Below are 21691 nucleotides of genomic sequence, written 5' to 3'. Positions count from 1 at the left end.
AGCGCTGAGGCCTGGGCTGGGCCCTCACCCCGCGGGGCAGAGCCGTTCCTACTGGGGAGAGCCGGAGGGGACACAGCAGTCCCCGGGCAGACCCTCAGGTACCCAAATGGAGAGGCACGGACTGGTTTTGCTTTTTTAAGAAATTGCTTAGGTTTTTATTGTTATTATTTTGTGTTGTCCTTTTAAATTGGTTATGGTCCGATGCTGAAACAAAAGTCCCAATGGAGCAACGGGAATGGACCTTCATGCTGCACTTCAGCCCTTCTTCCCATCCAAACCAAAGTCCAGTAAAGATCTGGAAGTTATATGAAGTAAATCTGTGGATGATGCTAAACTGGGAGGCGTGTTGCCTCCCTTGATGGTAGAGAGGCCTTGCACCAAAGTCTTGAGAGATTTGAGGGCGGTCTCTGTCTGCATGAAGCAGAGAAGTGCTGGGTTGTGCAGCTGGGATGGGGCAGCCCTGGCTCTGTGTACAGACGGGAATGAAGGGCTGGAGAGCAGCCCCATGGAAGGGGACCTGGGGGTTCTGGCTGGCAGCAAGCTGTCCGTGAGTCACAGTGTGCCCTGGCAGCCAGAAGGGCCAACCGTCCCCTGGGGTGCATCAGGATCAGTGCTGCCAGCTTGCAAGTACACAACACATGATGTTTGATTCCTGGCATCTCTAAATATAAGTATATTTCTTCTAGGGGAGGCTGTTTTGTTTTTTATAGTGATTTCTGTCTGTAAATTCTTTACTTGTGCGCTAGACAAGGTGTGGGGCAGCATCTTGCTGTGGACAAGATTCTCCAGTGCCAGTTGTGGAGTTGGTCGCTCCAGCAGCCAGTCCTCAGATGCGAAGTCCAGCCCCATCACTCTATGTTTTACCATCCTGCATTTACAAAGCTGTCATAGATGGTGGCAGCGGGTGCCTGGCAGCAGTGGTGCCATATGAACGGCTGGGGGTGATGTAGGGAAGTGCCTCTGTCCAGGAGAGCATCAGGATAACAACTGCAACATCGAGTTAGTTTGCTGCGCTGCAAGCATAAAGGCTGTTATCTGCAAGTGTGCACCAGGTGATGAGTGCCAGAATTGGTATCAGATCTGCCCAAATACTCTAGATAAGGGGTGGGAGGTAGGGAAAAGTAATAATTTTAGATTCAGTTCTGCTGATGTGTCGTCTATTCTCAGCACTAGTGTAAATGAGGGTTTGAATTAAGCCAAAAACCTGATGTCTGAAAGTGCTGTTTCTCGGGCCATGCAGAAGCAGAAATGCACAAAATCGATGTTTTCTCTAACTGTTGCTAAGTTTTCTTTACGGGTTAATTTCAGCCCAGTGATCCCTTACAGCCACAACCTGCAGAGCCCTCCTGCCTCAGGATCCTGCCCTGCAGCTCCTTGCTGGTTCCAGCAGGTGCTGTTCCCAGCCCAGATGGGCGCTGGGTGTGCACCACCATGCCCTTCTCCTCCCTTCCCTGCCTTGTGCCAGGGCTGCTGCTGAGTTTAACTTCTGCATTTGTCTTTCTCTGATCTAAGGTCATTTTCTGACTCTTTCGTTGTCCCCAGACAGCCAACTGCACATCTCAGTGACAAGCTCTGCTGGTTGTGTCCTGCCTGTATGACAGGTCTGGGGCAGACGTGAAGCACCAAACACAGTGTCCCAAAGGAGAGGGCGAATATCCTCTCCCATCAAAAAGGAGAGTGACCTGATTTCACACTTGCTTTGGGCAATGAGGGTAAGTGTTATCCTTCCCTTCCAGCTAATGGATCTGACAACTTGAGTGGGGGGACTGCTTCACCCACGGAGCACTGTGAGGCCTGAGGAAGAGGTGCTGCTGACAGGCAGAACGAGGATGCAGGCTGGTGGGTTAGTGCTGAGCAGGCTACTGGGTTTGGTCTTTGCTGCTGCAGAAACATGGGGATCAAAATAGAAGGCTCTACATGGGATTACCCAAACCCTATGTCTGAGAGCATTCTCCAAAAGCTCCTTGAACTCCAGCAGCTCAGGGCCGTGCCCCCTGCCCTGTGCAGCCTGTTCCAGGGCTCCATGTGAACTGGGATGTTGTTTCCTCCTTGTTCTGGGTATCAGTAAGAGATACCCCTATTCCACCTCTCACAAACAACTCTATTGTCTCACCTTGCAAGAGGTCAGAACTGATGTTTGTGTTGTAATTTACATGCTCCAGTTGGCCTGGAAGTTGTCTGCCTGCCCTGTGGGATGCAATACAAGGGAGGCTGGCTTTGCCTTGCTGAGCTTATTTCAACCAGGATGAAATTCATCCCTTTCCCTGGTTAGGATCCTACTTCCTTTGCCTATGAAATGCAGATTAAACCCATTTATCCTATTTATTTATTTACCTTTTATCTCTCTCTACAAAAGATTTGGGGCTCTACAAACACCAAACATGCTTGTTTACAGCTTGCTAGATTTAGAGTTGTGAATTTTCTTTAAGAAAAAAAAAAAAAGTATGTTCTGTTTTCAATTTCTTATTCCATTTCAAATGTCATCCTTTTTCTCTTCTTCTTCCAGGACCTCCCAGGGATTTTGTTCACAGAATGGAATGAGCTGCAAAAGGGATAAAGATCATTCACGGGAACCTTGAAAGAACTGCTTGAGCTCCATGAAATGAAGATTAAAAATAAAACAGGGAGGTGAGGCACAGGCTCCAGCACGAACACCTTATAAACACTTGGCCTTAGAAGTGCGAGTGCTTCCTAGCGAGCCTGAGATGTGCAGAAGTGCAGCCTGGGAGCGAGTCAGGGATGCTGCTTCCATTGCTTCCTCCCCATGAAGGGAACAGCAGAGGTGGGCTCTGCCATGAGTTACTTCAAAGTTGGGTAATGCAACAGAAGGATGTTGCTAGAAATACGCATGCCTTACAGTTTCAGTGTAGGTGTAAAATGAAGGGTAATGCTGATGGCTGCCGTGTGTGAATAAGACTTCAGCAGTGGCTGGGTTTTGTGTTGGATTTTGCCTGGCATTGCTGGTATTTTGAGGTGTGCTGGTTGCATCTGGCTTGCTTGTGGATCTGAGCTGTTCTAGGCATCACTGATAAGGAGTCAAGTCTCTCCTTTCTGCATCCCCATCTTTGCAAAAGACAGTTCAGCTAAGGGCTGACACAGAGCTTCTGAGAGCTTGGGGAAAGTGATTGGAAAATGCTATTGTTTAAATCCTGAATTGCTCTGTTAGGAAAAGTGCCCCTGGCATTGCACATCAACCCATGGTGTCACAGAGTGTGTTAATGTTCTGTGTCACCCAAACCGTGAGTAATAGGAATCAAATGCAATGTCAGCCTGTCTGAGCTCACGGGCAGCCTCAGACCACAGGTCACAACAAAATGGTCCTGTGCTTTTGGCATGGTCAGGGAGGTGTGATGGAGCCTGGGGGTCTGCCCAAACTGGGCAGGTGGGGCACCCTTCCAGATGGGCTTTGCTAGGACATTGGCCTGCTTCTGGCGGGGTTGCATGCCCTGCTACCCACAGGGGCTTCTCTATTGGCTTTAGCCAAGGTGGAGAGAGGGATTGCTCTGTCTTTGTCTCAGAAAAAAAGGGAAACTGTTTCCTGGGAAGTAACAGCTGAATGCCATCAACTGTGCAACACCTGGACAGACTTCAGGAGGAGGTGTGAGTGAGTACACCCTGTTTAGTGCCAGATCTCAGCGGTAGGACTGAGGTTAAAGGATGGTCTGTTCGGTCTTCCACCGATATCTTCCTCTGCTCTTCTGGTAAAATATGGAACTGGAAGATTGTGAAATCTCTGCTGTGGTTGCTGAGGCGCTTTTCTGTCATGTAGAGCTTGTTTTTGCCCGCACACTTTGGAATAATCCTAAGTTTCTTCTCTAATTGTATTTATTGCACACTTCCTATTTTGATGTGCTGTCCCATGCTGCAAATGTGACTGCAGCCGTGCTCCAAACCAGTGGCCAATTCCTGGAGCTGCTGATGGGTGTGGAGTGGAATCCTCTGTCAGTCCTTTGCCAGGCTCCTCCAGCCCCTGGTGGCATCATAGCAAGTCGTACAGAAGTTAATAGCACAAGCATCTTCTGTGTTTTGGTAGCAGTGAGCCTGTTAATAGTGGTGGGTCAACAGTTTTTAGGCTTTTAGGATTAGCTCCAGGCTTAGAAGAGGATCACAAGTGTCTGAGCTGCAGTCCACAGATGTAGACAGAGAGGCTACCATATGATACATGATCTAATTTCTCAAGGATTTTTTATGGTATTTTCTTGGGTATGAAGGTTACAGACTTAATCCTCAATCCATACCCAACTTATGCAATCCCTTGTTTAGGCCAAAATGAAGACTTTTGCTTTATCAGGTAAATGAATGCCTTTGGGTGACATGACCCAGCCCCCTAAACTTCATGTTATTTTATGGATTGCCTCCTTGATGCATGATGAGATGTTGGTGGCACCTCCTGTCCCAGAAGAGCTGCTGAGATTTGGGGACCAGAGGAGCTCCAGATGGGAGCAGGAGGCTGCAGTTCAGGAAATCCTGAAGTCCTGGTAATTGCTGTGGAACAGATCCTGGCTTGGACAGAGTGTAGATTCTTCTGTGGTGTAAATCTCTTCTGATTTATTTGACACTTTGGTTTCAAAACTCCCCTTTTTGGTGTCAGATGCTTGCTAAAGGCTTTTGCTTCTACAGATGTGACTCATTGCATGCAGAAAGAAAACTGCACTGTGCTCCCTCCTTTCTCAAGGTGGCTCTCTGCCTTGCTGTCTTGCACAGCTCCTTCCAGAAGACCAGGTGAGCAGGGGGGTAGGAAACATGCTGGTTTGTGAGAGGCAGCTGTAATGCTGTGGTGGGTGTTGGTCCATCCTGAGCTCTGGCTTCTGCTACAGCTGTTCCTAAAAGCTGTTCTGCAGTGATCCCATTTTTGAGGATCAAAGGAAGCAATGGTCTTCTAAGTCTTTTATTCCCTACAGATTTTGGGATATGACTGTACAGCTCCAAATAATGCAGAGCTCCCTGGAGATGGCACTCTCAGCTGATGTTCCAGCGTGGGCTCCTGGCCCTGTAGCAAGCACAGAGGAGATGTCTGAAATATCTGTCATACTAAAGGCTGTTTCCCTCTTTTCCTCTGAATAAAGCCAGCCCCAGCAGCAGGATAGTCCTTCAGGCACCCCCAGAAGGGGCCGTGCACCCATCCCACACTGAGGCTCTCCCTGAAGGAGGACAACCCTGCAGCAGCCAGTGATGCCATAGCACCCCATGGAGGCTGTCATGCTGGGTGATGTGCTGGATACCAATAGCGTAATCAATGCGTAAGCTGCTAATTAAAATTAGTATGTTGCAGTGAAAAGGCACTTGTGCAGCAGACCTTGAAATGCACTGTTTGCATAGTTGGTGGGAGACAGCTAATGCTTCTGCAGCAACTCGGTGCTTCGTGTATGAAATCCTATGGGCCTCCCTGTTGCAGGCACTGGAGGTCCTTGTGCAGCCCTGGAGGAATTACAGGTCCTATCTCGTCCCAGGATTTCCAGCCATCACAGCAGAGCTGGGAGTAAGGTCTGGGTTCAGTTTGTACTGAAATAGTGCCTAAAGGTTCTGGCTGTGATGTCAGCTGCTTGCTCGCTCCTACCTGCATGCAGGAGGTGAGGGAGGCTCTGCTTTAATTGTTGTTTGCTGAATTACTTTGAGATCATTGGAGGAAAAATGTGGTTGTAGGTGATGCATGTATAGAGCCAGGTGCCAACTCACTCTTCTCCTTGGCCATGTGTGAAGCTGAGCAGGTTCAGCATTTTTGCCACCCTTGCTGGGCAGGGACTGTCCTGCAGTCTGTGGCTGTTGCTTTGCCTCCAAGTGTATAAATGCCAATCACTTTCTTCCAGTTTTCTGCCTTTGGACCAGCTCTGTGTGCCTCCTTCCCCAGGCCTGGATCTCATGGTGGTGCTCATGCTACAGAAGATGCTGTGCAGGGATGATGATGGCAACAGGAGCCTGAGATGTGAAAGCTGCTGAAGCTCCATGTGAGTTTTGGGGTAGGGTTGGCCTGAGGTCAACCAAGCGCCCAATGTTCAGCTGTTTGAGTTTTTCCTCATAAAGACTGGCAGAGAAATAGCTCACATGAGGGACCCTGGACCCTGTGTTCTTCATCTGCATCCACAGAGCAATGCATCCACCTCTCTAATGGGAAACAAATTTGGGAGTAGGGGAAAAAAGCCAACACAGAGGCAAGCTGATGTTTGGGAGGAGATGGCTTTGTTTTCATTTGCCAAAGGAGCAATCTTCCAGCTGCTGTGCACTTAATGGCTTCCCAGGGCCATTTGTTAACCTGCCAAGTCCAACCCAGAGCAACGATTCCAGCCGTATGCCAGGATGTCTCTTTTTACCCCAATAAACTTCCTGTTCCTTGCAGCCCAGCTGATGGCTCTGCCCTACGGTGCAGATGAGGGGATCTCAAAACAATGAATCCCTGTCAAAAGATTTGTGAGCAGCTGGCCAAACAATTCCAGCCCCAGAAAGACACAGGCGAGAACATCATTCCTGAATGCGCTGCATTATTGATTAAGCACTTGTGATCCATAAAGTACAGTAACAACGTGGGGCTGGCTGCAAATGAATTCTACTGAAAAGATCTTTTTACTGCCTCTGATCCTCAAGGACAAGGGTAAAATAAGTTTAGTATGGAGCAGGAATTCATTTGTATAATAATGGTTTTTGACGACTTGCAAAGGTTATTTTATGATTAGCCATCTAATTATAAAATGGCCAACAATTTCATCTTATCCAAATCTACATCAGCTAAATTATGAAATGCCCTTGTTTTATGCAAATTCTGAAAATATTGCTTCTCTAACCTTTCAACCCCGCTGTCTGTCAATAAGGCTCACGTGGAGCATAAATCTTAGGGTAGCACCGGAGCACAATTCAGCTGCAAGTAAATGGCAGTGAATTAATTGTGCAGGATCCCTGGAAGGCAGGAGGCTGTCTGGTTCTGGAGTAGGCTTCCTTAGTCAGCCCAGAGACTGGGTGTGAGGTGGCCTGTATGACAGCTGGTCCCTATATGACAGGACTGGCTGGGGCTGAGCAAGCTCCTGAGGAGCATTGGGTGAGAACAGGGGGTGCACAGCAGGAGCTAAGAGCTGATGTGGATACCCCAGAGGGATCCAGAAGGGACACACGGAGCCAGGGGTGGCTGTGGGACAGCTGCTGTGGACTCAGGCTGAGGCAGGGAACAGGTCCTCTGCTTTGGAGGGAGGGAGGAGTGGCAGAGAGGAAAGGCTGGAAAAGGGGGAGGAAAGGAGGATTATAAAGATTAGCTCCAATTAGATACATGTACAACCATCAGATCCTGTTAAACACCCCTGGTTTAAATTCAAACCCTATTATATGGCTGCGGCTTCCAGACAAAGCCCTATTAAATGGAGCTGCTTTGAAATCCAGACACAGCCACTACAAAGACTATTAAACGCCTGCAGGCTGAAGACCAGGCCCTGCTATGCTCCCTTCACCTGATGGGACAGGGCCAGGCAGCAATGGGTGCCTGTGGGCATGGGGATACCGGTTGGCTCCGATCCCTCCAGAATGACCTGAAGTAGGCAGGGAGCTGAGATGCAGTGACCCATCCCTGGGGGGGTCTTCTGAAGGATGGGAGCTGGGGTGGGCTCTGGGCAGGGCTTTGGGGGACTTCCAGTGATGCTGTCTGCAGGACAGGTTCAGCACCAACCTTCCCTTCCTGCTGGCTGTTATACCCATCAGGCTCCATCCTTTCCCTGCGCTTGCTGTGGTGTTGCACAGCAGTGTGAGGAGCAACGAGGGCTGCTTCCAACCAGCCCTGGGTCCACTAAGAGCCCCTAAGATGCTCTTGTGAGCACTGCTGGCATCACCACCACTTGTTTCCCAGGGATTTATTTGATGTGGAGGCCTCGGTAGCATCAGATAACTTTTAATTAGCACTGGGTGCTTTCTTCTTTAACAGAGCAAAGTGATTTTGCCGTTTGAATTTTTGCATGTGAAATATTAACTTGATATATATTTAATTTTTTTGTATTGAATACTATACAGTGGTGTCTTATTAATATTAAAACTTTAACACAATGTAAATGTCAGCGCGAGTCATAATGATAAAACCTAAATGAAATGTATTTGCTTTGCTGCTTCACTTACGATAGCAAAAGATTTCCCAGTCAAAACAGACTTTTTTTTTCCCTTTTCAGTGGAAGCACAGCTTCTTTGTTTCACCAAAAACCATTCCATCAGAGGGTTTCTCCCCACTCCCAAGTGCCACGATGCACACCTGGGGCATCACTGTGCTAGGCTGGGACCTGCAGGGCTCGCTGTTGTCTTCCAGTTCCTGCTCCTGCTCTACTCTTCCCTGTTCCCTGTGGGAATGCTGAGGTGAAGGATGGAGCACGGGGTGCTGGCGTGGCACTGCCTTCCCTATCAGAGCTGGAGATGAAGCCGGGACGTGCGGCACATGGGGCATACAGCAGGTCTCAGTGCGGTGTGTATGGGTGTGAGGCTTCCTTTCCCTTTCATCTTTTTATCTCTGTCCTTCTCTGAAGGAGCAGCAGATGAAAGAGCCCACTGCTTGTGTCAAATTCCAAGTTAAAGGGAATCTTTTTGGCTTTTTGGCTTGCTTTGAAAGGAAATGGTGGCAAAAGTAGCAAGTGAGGTACAAAATAGACCCTGGCTAGCTTAGCTGCATTTACAGTGTCAGCAATTTGCTCTCCAAAGTAATTAAGATGCAGGTGCTTGGAGAGTATGCATGAAGCTGCATCAGTGCAGTGCACCTTCCTTGGGCTTCTGCATCATTGCAAGCTGCCCCAAATTCACTTGCCCACTCCAAGGAAGCCATAGGCTTTTTGGGATGGCAGGGCTAGAGGCTGCTGGAGGATGCAGCTGATGCTGCTGGGTTTGCCTCTGGGCAGCCCTGCTGTTTTAAATTCCCCCTCCTTGCTGCATGCAATAGATCAGATGCAAGGGCTTCCTGTAGCAGGAGCAAGGTGGGTTTGGCCCAGGCTGTGAGGTAGAGGAGCAGGGCGATGTGCAGATGGGCTGCGGGCAGGGGCTGCACTGCATCCCTGAGCGAGGTGCTGAGGGGTTTGGCTGGGCTCCCCCACCTACTAGGAAACTGTTTCTCTTGTATCAGCCTACTAGGGACCAGTATTTGATAATGGAGCAGATCACAGAGCATGATAGCAAATATCTTAAATGGAGATGTGGAAACTTCCTGTTTTACTGTGTATGAGCTGTAAATCTCAGGCTTGTGTCTAGATGTGTGAAGGTTAATAAAACCAAATAAAAAATGAATTCCAGCAGTCAGAGCTGGCAGCTGATGGCGTGGGCATCACTGCACGTCCCCAAGGCTGGCCACATATGGAAGTGATATGATGCTAGGGAAGTATTTAGCAATTTCTTCCTTTTTTGCACTCCTTTTCCAAGCCCGTAACTGTCTCATCTCCACAGGGGCAACAAGTCAGTCCTGTGCTGTCAGCTGGTGTCACCATGAGGATGTGATGGGAGAAGGGTTGGACCTGCAGGACCCTGTGCTGCGTGCACAGCCATGAAGGTTGTCCTTACCACCGGTCAGTGCAAATCACTGCAAGACGATCTCACTGGGTATCATCTTGTCCTTGTGCTGCTGCTGCAAAAGAAAGCAGTTGCAATGGAGTCTGCTTCTCACTTGCTTAGTGCTAATTTCTCTTTTTTTTTCCCCCTCTACTTCCTGTTCGTTGGTGGTAGATTGCTGGGGGAGGGCATCTGCACCAGTAGGAGATTCAGAGTCTGTAACAGGAGGGATGGTATCTGAGTTCTTGTACTTTAGAAGGCTGCAGTAATCCCCAGCTCATTACAGCTGGGCTGGTGCAGTGGGAAATTGGGACAGATGTTGGACAGATGGTGACCCTCCGCTGTTGGGATCACTGCTGCTGGTTGGTATAAAGCAGTGTTGTGTTTTTTTTTTTTTAATATTAGAGTAGGCTGTGATGCTTCTTTACCAGGGTGGAGAGGCATCACATCTGCCATTCTTTGTTAACAGTACTGTGATTTGATCACCCTGGCAGTCTGGTCATCAGTCCCATAAACCAATACTAATAGCAACACTGGTGCTGTGCCCCACAGAGGGCTTTGGGTTGGCCCTGGGGCCTGTGACCACTGACCGGGTTTTGCTGATGGGTGACAAAGCCCCTGCCTGGCAGCAAGGGGCTGTATGAGGATGCTACTGTCCTGCTCAACTGCAGCGAAACAGGACTGGCTCAGAGATGGGAGACTTTATCTCAAGTGAGAAAGCATCCTGGAGTGATGAAGGACCGGTGGGTTTTGGGGAGTTCATTGTTTTAATGGCAGCGGTGTTACAGGATTGCATGTGCTCAGACTGCCCTGCATTGAGCTGCTCTATTGATCATCGCTTTGATTCCTGCTGGTTTATTTACTTGCTTGATAATAATTTGCTTAATAAAGCCTTGCTGTGGTGATTACAGAGTCCCAAAACCTTTTGATTTCCGATTTCATTCCCAGCTCCAAAGTCACTGGAGTTTCTGCGTTCCCTTGGAGGAACAGCCTGGGGTTCACTTTGCATGAATCGGGGTTATATGAGCTGACCTATGGCTGATTCATTGACAGGTACAAGTAGATGAAGCTGGTGAGATGATGCAAGCCCAAGTGCAATAAATTTGTAAGGTGAAAAGGGCCATGTTTCATCTTCACTGGCCCCTTTTCCCTGCAGGTGTTGTCAGCAAAGGCCTCTCTCTTTTTGTGCAGCTTTCCTTTGTGACAAAGCATACCATGCTGAAATGAAAGTGAGATCTTCATCAAAGAGCACAGTGTGTCTTTGGGTGTGATTTCTTTGTGGGAACAAACGCCTACTGATTCATGCAGACACAGTCCTGGGTGAGGAGGACAGCTTCCATTGCAGCTATGCAGCACCCAGCTCAACAGGAATGGAGAATAACGTCAACAAAAGGAACAGAACTGGACCTTGCCTGATGCAGACACACTGGGACTTGTCAGGTGAGGCCAGAGCAGCATGCAGGATCTGTGTGGGGCCAGCAGGTGCTTGGGAAGCATTCCTAAGCCTTTAACCAATGCTGGTTAAAAATGTGCAGGCATGGTTAGCTTAACTGCTGTAAAGCAGGGCAACGCAGGCAGGCACAGCCCCAGCCTGGAACCTGCCGAGGGGAAGAATGTGATATTTTCTTCTCATTTAACATTTTTCCTCAACTTTTCATTTGCGGGGGTGGGAGGGAATGAATCCTATTTAGCTGATTCAGTCTAATTTGGAATGAAAATGAAATGCTGAAATACTCCTCTGGCCCGAGGCAGTGGTTAGCCGCTGCGTTGATGGAACCACACACATGACGTGGGATACACCAAGCAGAACTGCGGCCGCAGGAAACAGTCACCGTCCTGTGTGTCTGTGCCCTCAGGAGCTCTGTGTGATGCACAGGGACACGATGCCTCACTGGGGTCGCACAATGCTGAGCCCACATGGCCAGGAGGTGCTGTGTGAACGCTGGGTGCCTTCGGGCGCTCTCAGGCGCTTTCTGCTGCTTCGCTGCCTCTAGATGGCACTGACCCAACGCGCAAGGTTGAGAGCAGGACAGCTTCTGAATTAATCTTTCTTTCCCCTTTCTGGTTATTTTTTTGTTTTGGAATCCTGTAATAATGGATTTTTCAGTTGCTCCAACGAGGTGCTGATCGCAGAAATGATCGATGTCAATGGGAGAGAAGTGCCAGGCTCTGCCCTGCTCTCCTGCGCTGCGTGGGCTCAGCAGGGCTCCGACCATGTGGGGTGTGCACTGAGCGGGGATATGGGGACAGGAGGGCAGGGGTTATGCTGTCTGCATAGCCCCAAACCCTCCCTTGTCCCTGGTACTTTGGTGAGGAAGGCCAGTGAAGGCAGCGTGGCAGCGTTCCTTGTTCTGCTCTCAGTTATCCCTGCTAGCAGCTTTGCTCTCTAAATCCCATTTTCTGCCTATTCCCACATCCCTTGAGTCAGGCAGCAAGGATCTGCCTTAAACCCTGAGGTAATGGGAGATCTGTGAAGCGTGGGGATATGAACATGAGCACGGTTTCCTTCTTCCTTTTCATGAGGCCCTGCTCAGAAACTTCTTTTCCTCATTCCCAATGCTTGGCGCATTGACAGCCCCACAATGATGAGTGCTGTGGGGTTGGGAGACCTGGGGGGGTGCAAGGTGGGACAACAGACAGCATGGAAAACAATCATGAGGAGAAAGGAGGGGCAGTTCTTGTTCATGCTTGGTCTGCTGTGCAGGATAAAGCACAGTGCAAGACTGCAAGTGGTCCACAGGTCTTGCCCCATCTCCTCTCTACAGTGCCTGTGCCACAAGCATCCCCCTCCCTGTGGGGATAGGGTATGCTTGTTTCAAGGAGAGGCTGAGCTTCATCTAGAGACCCAGACATAAGGAGTGCTGCAAGGACTTGTGTGTCCAGTGCCCATCAGAAAGAGGCATGGCTGTAGCACCAGAGCCAGCAAGTCTGCTCCTTGCATACCCCGCAAGGCTGCATCCAGCCCAGGGGATCGCTTCTGGGGTTGAAAGTAAAGCCCCAACACCACCAGGCTGAAAGGCTGCTTGTGTTCTCTCCTTGAAAATAATCACAGCTTCTTCCATCAGTTTTTGCTTGACCTCATGGGTAATAATGTATGGGGATGGGGCTCAGCATGGCCATTGCATGGCAAGGCAGGAGCAGATCCCCTGTGGGTTTGTTTGGGATCCATTGGGTCAGTCACTGGCTGGTCCCATGGCATTGCAGATAGCCGCTGTGCCTGCTGTTCCTGCTGGGTAGCACAGTGGAGGGATGAGCATATATTTGTATTTCTTAATATTCTCCATCAAGATGCCTAAAGAACACTGGGGCATTATTTAAGCATATTTTAAGGGATAGGTCAGGGGAGATCTGGGAAATTAGGGCTATTCCCAATCCAGCAAGGGAGGGAATACTCAATTCCCTCTTTTCTAGCATGAATTAGCAAGCATGCTGTGCCTGAATAAGAGGGAATACAATTTGGATGGGGCAGATTTTTAATGCAGGCAGAAGCTCTTCCAAGGGACTGCCATCCTGGTGTTTATGGGATGGATACATCACTAAGATGTGCCCTGGGAGCTCCTTACCCAACACTCCTGGGCCAAAGTGAGCCCAAATCCAAGCATGGGCTATGGGCAGGAGAGCCAGTGGGATGGGGAATCCTATTTGCTGAGCTATGTGAAAGCCTGCAGGGCTTCAGCTCCATCCCATGCACACTGGGGAGCTCTGGTGGACAGGTTTTACCTCTGGAATTCACATTATTGCTTCTGACAAGAAAGAATCACGGAAATGCACATTTTCAAAAAGGCTGTGGGAGGGCGCATGAATGTCATTATAAGAAACATGGATGCTTTGTTTGGATGAGGGCTCAAAAATTGTCTGGGGGATGGAATTGCATAAAACATGTGCACTATTTTCTATTTGCAGAGTTATCAAAGCTCCCAGAAACGTTGCTCTTAGTACTAGCAGTGTGTGTGCCACTCTTCCTGCAGCAAAGGGAAGCTCAAAGGAAGGCAGCAGGTTTGTCCCAGTGCAACACTGTGCAGCTCCGGTCCCGGTAAGACTCCATCTGCTCTGTTGATTTCCTGCTCTGATTTCTTTTTTTTTTTTGCAAAGCTTTTGTCTTTCCTGGAGAAAAAAACACGTGGATGTGAGATTTGATGACAAATCTACAAACAGATTTTTCCCTTGCCACCCCAAATGGTGTGTGTCCTTGGGGCAGTCCTGTTTCTGCTCTGGCGTCAGCTGCAAAGTCAGCTCCAGAGCAAGGTGTGAGATGTGCCCCTAAATCTGAGGTAAAAGCAGCCAGTGGGTCGTGGTTTGCTCACAGTTCTGCACACCCACGGCAGCAATTAACATGGGGAAGCTCTTGGGGCAGCAACAGAGCTTTGCACACTTGTGTGTCCCAGGAGCGAGGCTCAGCTCTGGCATCAGGTGGGGAGAACAAATCTTGCAGCCGCAGGGAGGTAAAGATGAGGGAGATCAATCTAGAGCATTTATAATGAATAGTAAATAAGCAAGCACGGGCTAGCTGTCTGCACAGGTATACAGCTTCATCAAGAGGCACCAGTGACACACTGATAATGGCTTGCATTTAATAACAGGATTTAACATCCCTGTAAAGGGAGCAGGCAGTCAGCTGGTGTCAGGACGGTGAGATAGAGTTTCCTTGTATTACACCTTTACAAATTGCTTGTGAAGCGAGGCCAGCAGCAGGTCTGCCATCCCCTCAGTCAGTGGGGCTGCACACAGCTGCGCTCTCGGACCCATTCCTGTTTGCACAACCAAAGCACCCAGCGGGGCCGGGCAGTGCATTGGGCTCACACCGTCCTGAGGGACTGCAGACCTTCTCACCCCGCTGCTATTGCAGCCCTCCCCTGCAGCTCTGAGGCTGTGGGTGTGCAGATGTGGAGGGGCAGCAGCTTCCCTCCTCACAGGCTCTATCAAAGGGGTCTGATGCTGTGGCGGTACCCACAGGGGTGAAACTTGACTAGCCGGGGTTGTGATCAATAATTAATGATGGTTATTTAATATTTGCTAAGTGCCAGTGCTGTGTTTGCCTCCAAATCCCCCAGTGTACATCTAGCCTTACTCAGCATCCCTCGGCTGCATTTTTATTCTGATGTGGGTCACAAAAGATTTCACAGGGAGAATATGTAAGAAAAAAGAAAGGGTAATCCTTTGTACAGAAAGAACAGAACCATCCCACTGCTGGAAAATCAGCTGTAACTGGGGAGAAAATTCTCCTTCCCAGCAGTGTGATTTCAGGGCAGGCAGCTCCGTCAGCTCGAGATGGCCAGATCCAGGTTGGGAGCTGTTTTGGGAGTGCATCTGTGCTGCTCCTCTGCCCCCATGGATTGGGGCTGATTGCAGCAGGGCGGGGAAGAGTGATGTGGCTGGAGATTAAAAGATGTGGATAATTTGGGTGCTGGGCAGGGCAGGCTCATTGGTGCCTCTGCAGTGGTGTCAGTGCCGGGGGGCAGAAGGGACGGGAGGGCTCTGGTGTTCCTTTATCCACGCAGAGGGATGCAGGCACTATTGCCATGTGGTGGCTGGGGGCAGAACAAGGAAAAAACAACATGTCACAGAGCAACAGCCAGAGCTGGGAGCAGAGCTGCAGGGCACTGGCAGTGCTCAGTGCTGGAGGATGAAGCGGGATGCAGCCTGCTCCATGCCCGCCCCCATAAATCCTGCCTGCCCCATTCATCCCTCCCTCACTTTAGCTCTCACTCCTGCAGCTCAGTGCTGCCTTCGACCACGAGTTCCTGAGCGGGGCCGGCGTGTGATGGATGCGCAGCGTGGGCACAGGACGGATGTGGGTTGGGTGTCAGTGTTATTTGTTGCTGCCTGACTACAACAAATCAAATTTTTAAGCAAACTCTCAACGCTCCGTGGCCCTATTGTTATCTGGCTGCTGCTGGTGACTTGGACAAATCACTTAAGCTTTGTGCTCGTGGTTTCTATTTCGTGCCAGCCAGCTTTGTTAGCATCCCATCCCAGGCGTGTGTCACGCAGCGGTGGAGTTAATCTCCTCTCTATAGAGAGAGCATTTGGTACGTACAGAGTATTATTTTGTACTGAAATGCTATTTAATCCCTGTTTTGATGCAACAAGAGAGGGAAAGAAGGGTTAATGAACCCTCCCTGGGGAGATTAGGCTGGGGTTGTTCAGGCTTCCTTAGTCCCACAACATTTATTAAAGGCTCTTTTTTGTTTTATTGTTGTAATGCTTCATTCAAAGAAATCCCTCCTGGAGAATTCTTTCAATTTGATCTCCAGTGCAGAAATAAACCAGCTTATCTGCGATCTTTTAATATCATATTCAAGGCTTTTAATAAATGTGAGCTTCATCAGTGCCTTTTTTCTTTCTTTTTTTTTTCCTCCTCTCTCTTTTTTTTTTTTTACTGGTGAGATAATTTAATATTAACACATCACACCTTATCACCCAATAGCACTTAGTCCCTGTAATCCCATGACAGGCTAATTTCTGTAGCAACATCCCTTGTGTCAAATCTGCTCCGTTCCATTGCTGCCCGGCTGCTCGTGGAGCCTGGTTTGGTGATGAATATTCCAACTTCGAAGCTTTTTATCTAAGGATTATGAAATGAATTTGGAGTTTAGCTGGAGGGAGTTACAGCTTCGTTTTGCCTAGCAGAGTTTGTTCCTATCATTGGAACAAATGGTAGCTTTTAATGCTAAAAATGTAAGGTGGAGAACTGAGAATACGTGTGTGTGGAATCCCCCGGTGGGGTTGGGGTGTTAAGTGCTGGATGTGATATAAAGGGTTAATTGGAAGAGGGCTGGGGAGGGGGAAATGAGTGCCAGTGATGGTTTGCAGGGGGAGGAATAATCCTTGCTTTTCCAGGGGTGTCACTGACTGGGGCAGCAGGGTGATGGGCAACCCCAGCCCTCTGCTGTCCCTATGTAGGGTGACCACCCCCCAGCTGCCAGCTCTCACTTCATGCAATGTGCATGGCTCAGAAGCCAGCAGTGAGGTGAGCTCTTTTGGTGTAATTAGCAGATGTGCTGCAAATGTGCTACTGGAGGAGCATCACCGTTTCGAAGCCATCACACCTCTGTCTGTCTTCGGCTGCTGGTGCTGCAAGGGTAGGGAATGCACCTACTTCCTCGAGCAGAAAATAGGTGCTTAAAGAAAACTGGCACCAGCTGAGCTGCTCTCATGGTCAGGTTCAGGGTATGCTCCTGCTCGGTTCTCACTCCATCACAAGCAGGCAGGGGCTGGTGCTGCAAAGGAACCTCCTATGGGCAGTGCTCCAGTTGTGTCCAGTGCTCCTGGTCCTGGCCCTGCTGTGCAGAGAGCCTGGCTCTGACCTTTCAGCTGCCTGCAGGGATCCATGGATGTGGATGGGACCCCCTGCCCCAGGTGGAGCAGCCTCAGCTCTCAGCCTCTCCTCCCAGCAGCAGGACGGAGCAGGTCACACCCGAGGTGCAGTGTGCATTCATCAGCTCTGTCCCATTCACCTGCTGTGTGCTGTGCCTGACCCCCCCCACTGCCTGCCTCCTCCTTCCCCACTGAAGGCTGAATAATAAACTCGACAACAACAACAAAAAAATTACCTTGCCATAAATCAGGTGTTAGCATATGAATTAGAGCTTAACATATGAAAGGGCTTTTGATGCTGTATAAAACTAATATAGAAAATGACCGTAACAGAAGAACAAACTGTGCTGTAAAAGTCAGCTCTGCCCAGTGCAGCCAGCAGCTTCGGAGCATTGGGATGGGGGCACGGCCATGCCTGAGATGGGGGGGCAGCACTGCTTGGCTCTGTCCCCTCCACGGCTGCTTTAGGGGTGAGCACAGTGCTTGCATAGGGAGACCCTCTTGGGGCGCACCGGGGTGGGGGTAAATTCATGGCCATAATCTGATGTGAATCATGAGAAGTTCATGGCTGCTGCTTTTCTCTCGCTGTGTATATTTTTCTTCTTTCTTTTTTTCTGGTCTATACGATGAGAAATCCCTTAGGCCATACACACACCCAAGATAGTAACGTAATTACACCTTCCCAGCCGCTGTTTCCAAGTGTGCTTGCCATGAGTGCCAATTGAAATAAATGCAGCAGATTACTGGGAACTTAAAGGACAAGCAAAGTGCTTTTTGGCCATATATCAGCCTGGGTGCCGTGTGCTGCAGCCACAGAGGTGCTCAGCATAAATGCATTTGTCACCTGTACCGGGGCCCTTGGCAGGGAACAGATCCCTGGGGGTTGTGGTGTTGTCTGTAGGAGAGCCTAAAGGTGGGGAGTGCTTGCTGCCCCAGCAGGCATTGGCTTTGGGTGCAGGAGCTGTTAATTGCAATAGTCTGCTACCACTAGCAAAGAGTGGGGCTTTGCACTCACCAGCTTAGAGAGTCTATGGTTCAAGCCGTTTGTTCCCTTTTTGTCCGAAAGAATGATTAATTGTCTCCTTGGACAAGGTTGTCCTCCAAATTGCACTAAATTGGTGGTAATGCATGTGATATTTCTCACTTTGTCCAGCGGCGATTTGCTGTTTGCTGGTGCTCCTACTCTAACCTGCTTTTGGGGTGCTCACCTCCGACCAAGGGGTGCTGCAGGGATCTGATGGAGCCTCAGTGGTGTGATGCTGCTGACAGCAGAGGGCCAGCTGCATCTGGGATGTGGTTTAGCAGAAACACCTTCACTATGTGAGATACGTGCTGCCTTTTTTCACTTTTTTCACTTTCTTCTTTTGTGCAGCTGTTCCCTGTGGAGGATGCATGCTGCTCTCTCTCCTTTGCTGCCCAGACTTCTTCTCCAAATGTGCAGGGCAAGTGAGTATCTCCAGCACTAGATTAGAAGGCTGTTGCAGTGAGACAATCCTTCTGCAACTATTCTGCAACTAAATTGTGTTTCCTGTGGATGTGTTGCAGCACTGTGTTTTTATGGCACGTGACCGTGAGCAGTCCGACTCTGTGCAGGAGTTCCCTGAAACCTCTCCATCTAAGGGCAGGGGGTTTCTATTTCCTTTGGCAGGGGATTTGTTGATGTTCCATGATGCTCACAGAGCTGGGATGGAACTTGTAGGTGAGTGATGTTGGATTTCCCCATCTCTTGCCTTCTTTGGAAGCTGTGTGCCACCAGCAGGCCCTGAGATGGGACATGCACCAACCAGCACCACAAGGTCCTGGAGCTGGGGGGCAACATGGCCCCACCATCCCAACCCCTGGTTATTGCCCCTTCTTAAGACACAGAGTGGGACTTTGCCGTGAGACTTTGGGTGGTGTGGGGAGGGATCAGAGTCTCGGGTTCTGAATGGCCAACTCATCCCTGCCAAGGAGGTGCTGTTATATGGTGGCTTCCTGCCAGGCACAGCCACCCCCCTCCAAGACAATCACCAGCTTAGATGCCACAATGAGGATACACTGCTATTTTTAATGTTTTGGGCTCTTATTTTATTTTTCCCTTGTTGCTGGAGCCCATTGCCCACAGTGGCATTTCTCCCCAGCCCATTCCTGCTGCTTCTCCCATCCCATGATTGCAGCCATAATTCTTCATGGACAGAAGCTGACTTTAGCACAAGTCTCCTTTGATCACAGGGAGCCTTATCTGGTCCCTGAGACAAACGCATCCCAGGGAGATGGCAGAAATTAGGTCAGTTCTGCACCACAGCTTCCCCTTCTGCTGTGCAGGGCTGCCGTCTTGCACCCACCAGCCTCCCCTCTGTGGCAGCTGGAGGCTGGCGTGGCTCTCTCCTTTATCTCAGGGTTATCAGCCAGCTGTGAAGCCCAGGGGCTGCCTCAAACCCCTCCTGCTCTGCTCACCACCCCAGGTTTGGTTACCCCAGTTGGTCCCCATGCCACTCATGCCACCCCTAAACAAAGGGAAGCAGGGCTTGGCTCAGCAGGCAGGAGCCCCCAGCAGCACGCAGTGCAGCTCCAACCTTTTGTGCAGCTCATTAACAGCAAATACTAAAGAGAAGGAGGGCAGAGGCATTATGGAGCAATTTATATGTAAATGTCTGAAGTATCAAATAAAAGCTAGCCCACTGGCATTCATTAGGAAAAAAAAAAAAGAAAAAACATTATTGAATTTTCTTGAATTTGTGTTTTGTTTTTCCATCCTGACAAGACAAAGCACACTGACACACCACCTGTTTGCCTCCTTGATCCTCCAGCTGCATCCTTGCTGCACCCAGACACGGTGTAGGGCCAGGATTTCCCTGTCCTGGATGCAGGGAGGAGTGAGATGGGGGGGCTCTGGAGATTACATGGGACCTCATGTCCCCTTGGAAAGATGATCTGAAGCCTTCATTTCAGAGGAGTTTCCAACCTGGAATGCCTCTGCTGTGAGCTGTCAGCTTCCAGCTGAGGTCCACTTCTCCAGCAAGAATAGAACAAGATAAAATGGTAATTCAGGCCATTTTGACGATGGCTCCGAGAGGTACAGCTGGTGGCACTGCTGCTAGAGCCAGACTTGGTGTGTTTGGCAAAGAGCTGATTTTCTCTTCCCAGTGCTGTAACACTTCTTGGTGTGCCAAGACCCAGCAGTGGGCTTAGGGTCTCAGGCTGCAGCTGAAGGCCAGGGGAATGCTTGTGCTGTCAGCCTGGAGGCTGTAGGGTTAGAGGCAGAAAAGCTCAGCAAAGACTATTTTTGGACTTACGTATATACAGGCTGAGCTTGAGCTGCACCAACCACAGTCATTGCTGTGGGCAGAGCAGGAGGACCGTGGGTTCAAGGAGGATTTGGATCCAGAGGGGGATGTCTGTAGAGCTGTGCTAACGTACTTGCAGCTCTTCACAATGCTCCTGCAGCACAGTGCCTGGCTTTGGTGGGGAAACTGCATCATAACCCCATGCTTGGCATTCTGGGTAACCTTATGTAAATTAATGTAAATGCGAAGAGAGCTGCCTCCCTGAAGCAGCAAGGGGATTGGTTCCTTTGTCAGGCGCTAGCTCAAACAGCATATTTCTATTGTGCTTCTCCACATAGGGTGTCTGGAGGTTTCTGAGGCAGACTTTCAGCAGCTGTGTGAGGGAAAGCCATTCAAATGGGAGAGGAGGAAAAATGGAAAACTACTGACGTTGTAACATCACTACCAAATATGTAGGAACTGGAAAGATGTGTTCATTATCTCCTGAGCCGTTATCGCCATAGCAAACATGTGGGCTCACTCTGGGATGCTCATGCCTGTGGCCAGGCACTGCACACCCCATGTAAGTACGATGAGCAAACTCATCCTTACTCATCCTGGGGGACAAAAATGATGATGCATCACCACGTAGTGCAAGACACTGATATATAACACAACACAGCTCTAAGGTGGTGAATTCATATCTTAATGTGAGACTCCACTTTTATTGTGTCCGTAATATATCTAAATCGATGCAAGATAAACATGATCATAACTTTTAATCTGAAGGAGATAGAAAGAATGCCTGTTGACAGAGCTCCTGCTGTGGTTCCTCACTGCCTGCCCAGCACGGCCTCATCCCTGCCTGGCATGTGCTTTCTAATCCTATTGCTTCCACTTGGCTTAATTCAAGCTAAGCCCACCTCAGCTGCGTGCTATGTTTGTGTAAGCTGAATGACTGCTTGTGTCCTACTCTGTCTGTGCCCAACATCATCTGGTCTATTATATCAAATTAAAACCTAAGGCTGCAGACGTGGAGAGGATGAAATGCTGGGCATCCAGCTGAGATTTCCTCCTGCACCAATTGGCCCTGGAGGACTGGGGTGACCCCAAATCCTCCTCCTCTCCTGCATCCCTTCCATCATCCCCTCCACCATCCACCCCCTCACCCCTCCATCATCTCTTCACCCATCATCCCCTCTGTTGTTCCCACCAGCGAGGGATGGCAGAACTCCAGCAGGTCCTCACCTGGCCCAGAAGGGGATGAGGTGAAGAGGAGACTCTGGCCATGCTTTTCCCAACTGATTTCCAGCCCACAGTGGGAGACGTGAGGCATTTCTCATCCTCAATGTGGTACATCCAAGGGCAGAGCAATTAATCAGTCCCCAGCTGCTATCTACCTGGGAATTAGTGTATTTCCTGAGGATTAGCCTAATTGTCTAATTAAATTGTATTGCCTCTCCTCATTTGTCATTTGACTGTTTTATTTGTAAAATATCTTTAGTTTCTGTTATTTAAAGACTTTCAAGAGGCTGGTTTGGGTTTTTGTATGCATTCCTCCTCTGACACAAACCTCTCAGCCTCCTGGAGAGCCGGGGTGGAGCCTCAGCCCTACTTCTTGTCATCACTCTTCTGGTTGT

The 21691-nt window shown here is 49.5% G+C and overlaps 1 long non-coding RNA gene across 1 annotated transcript; it reads left to right on the top strand.

Moving 5' to 3' along the window:
* Window positions 1–2364: 2364 nt before the first annotated feature.
* LOC121107316 lies at window positions 2365–21513 on the top strand. Its single transcript, XR_005841202.2, has 5 exons — window positions 2365–5484; window positions 5849–9506; window positions 10681–10929; window positions 13393–13522; window positions 18179–21513. It is a non-coding gene; the product is annotated as an uncharacterized LOC121107316 (long non-coding RNA).
* The last annotated feature ends 178 nt before the right edge of the window (window positions 21514–21691 follow it).

The sequence above is a fragment of the Gallus gallus genome, chromosome 20 (assembly GCF_016699485.2).
Source record: "Gallus gallus isolate bGalGal1 chromosome 20, bGalGal1.mat.broiler.GRCg7b, whole genome shotgun sequence".
NCBI lineage: Eukaryota > Metazoa > Chordata > Aves > Galliformes > Phasianidae > Gallus > Gallus gallus.
This window is presented reverse-complemented; position numbering and strand designations above follow the sequence as displayed.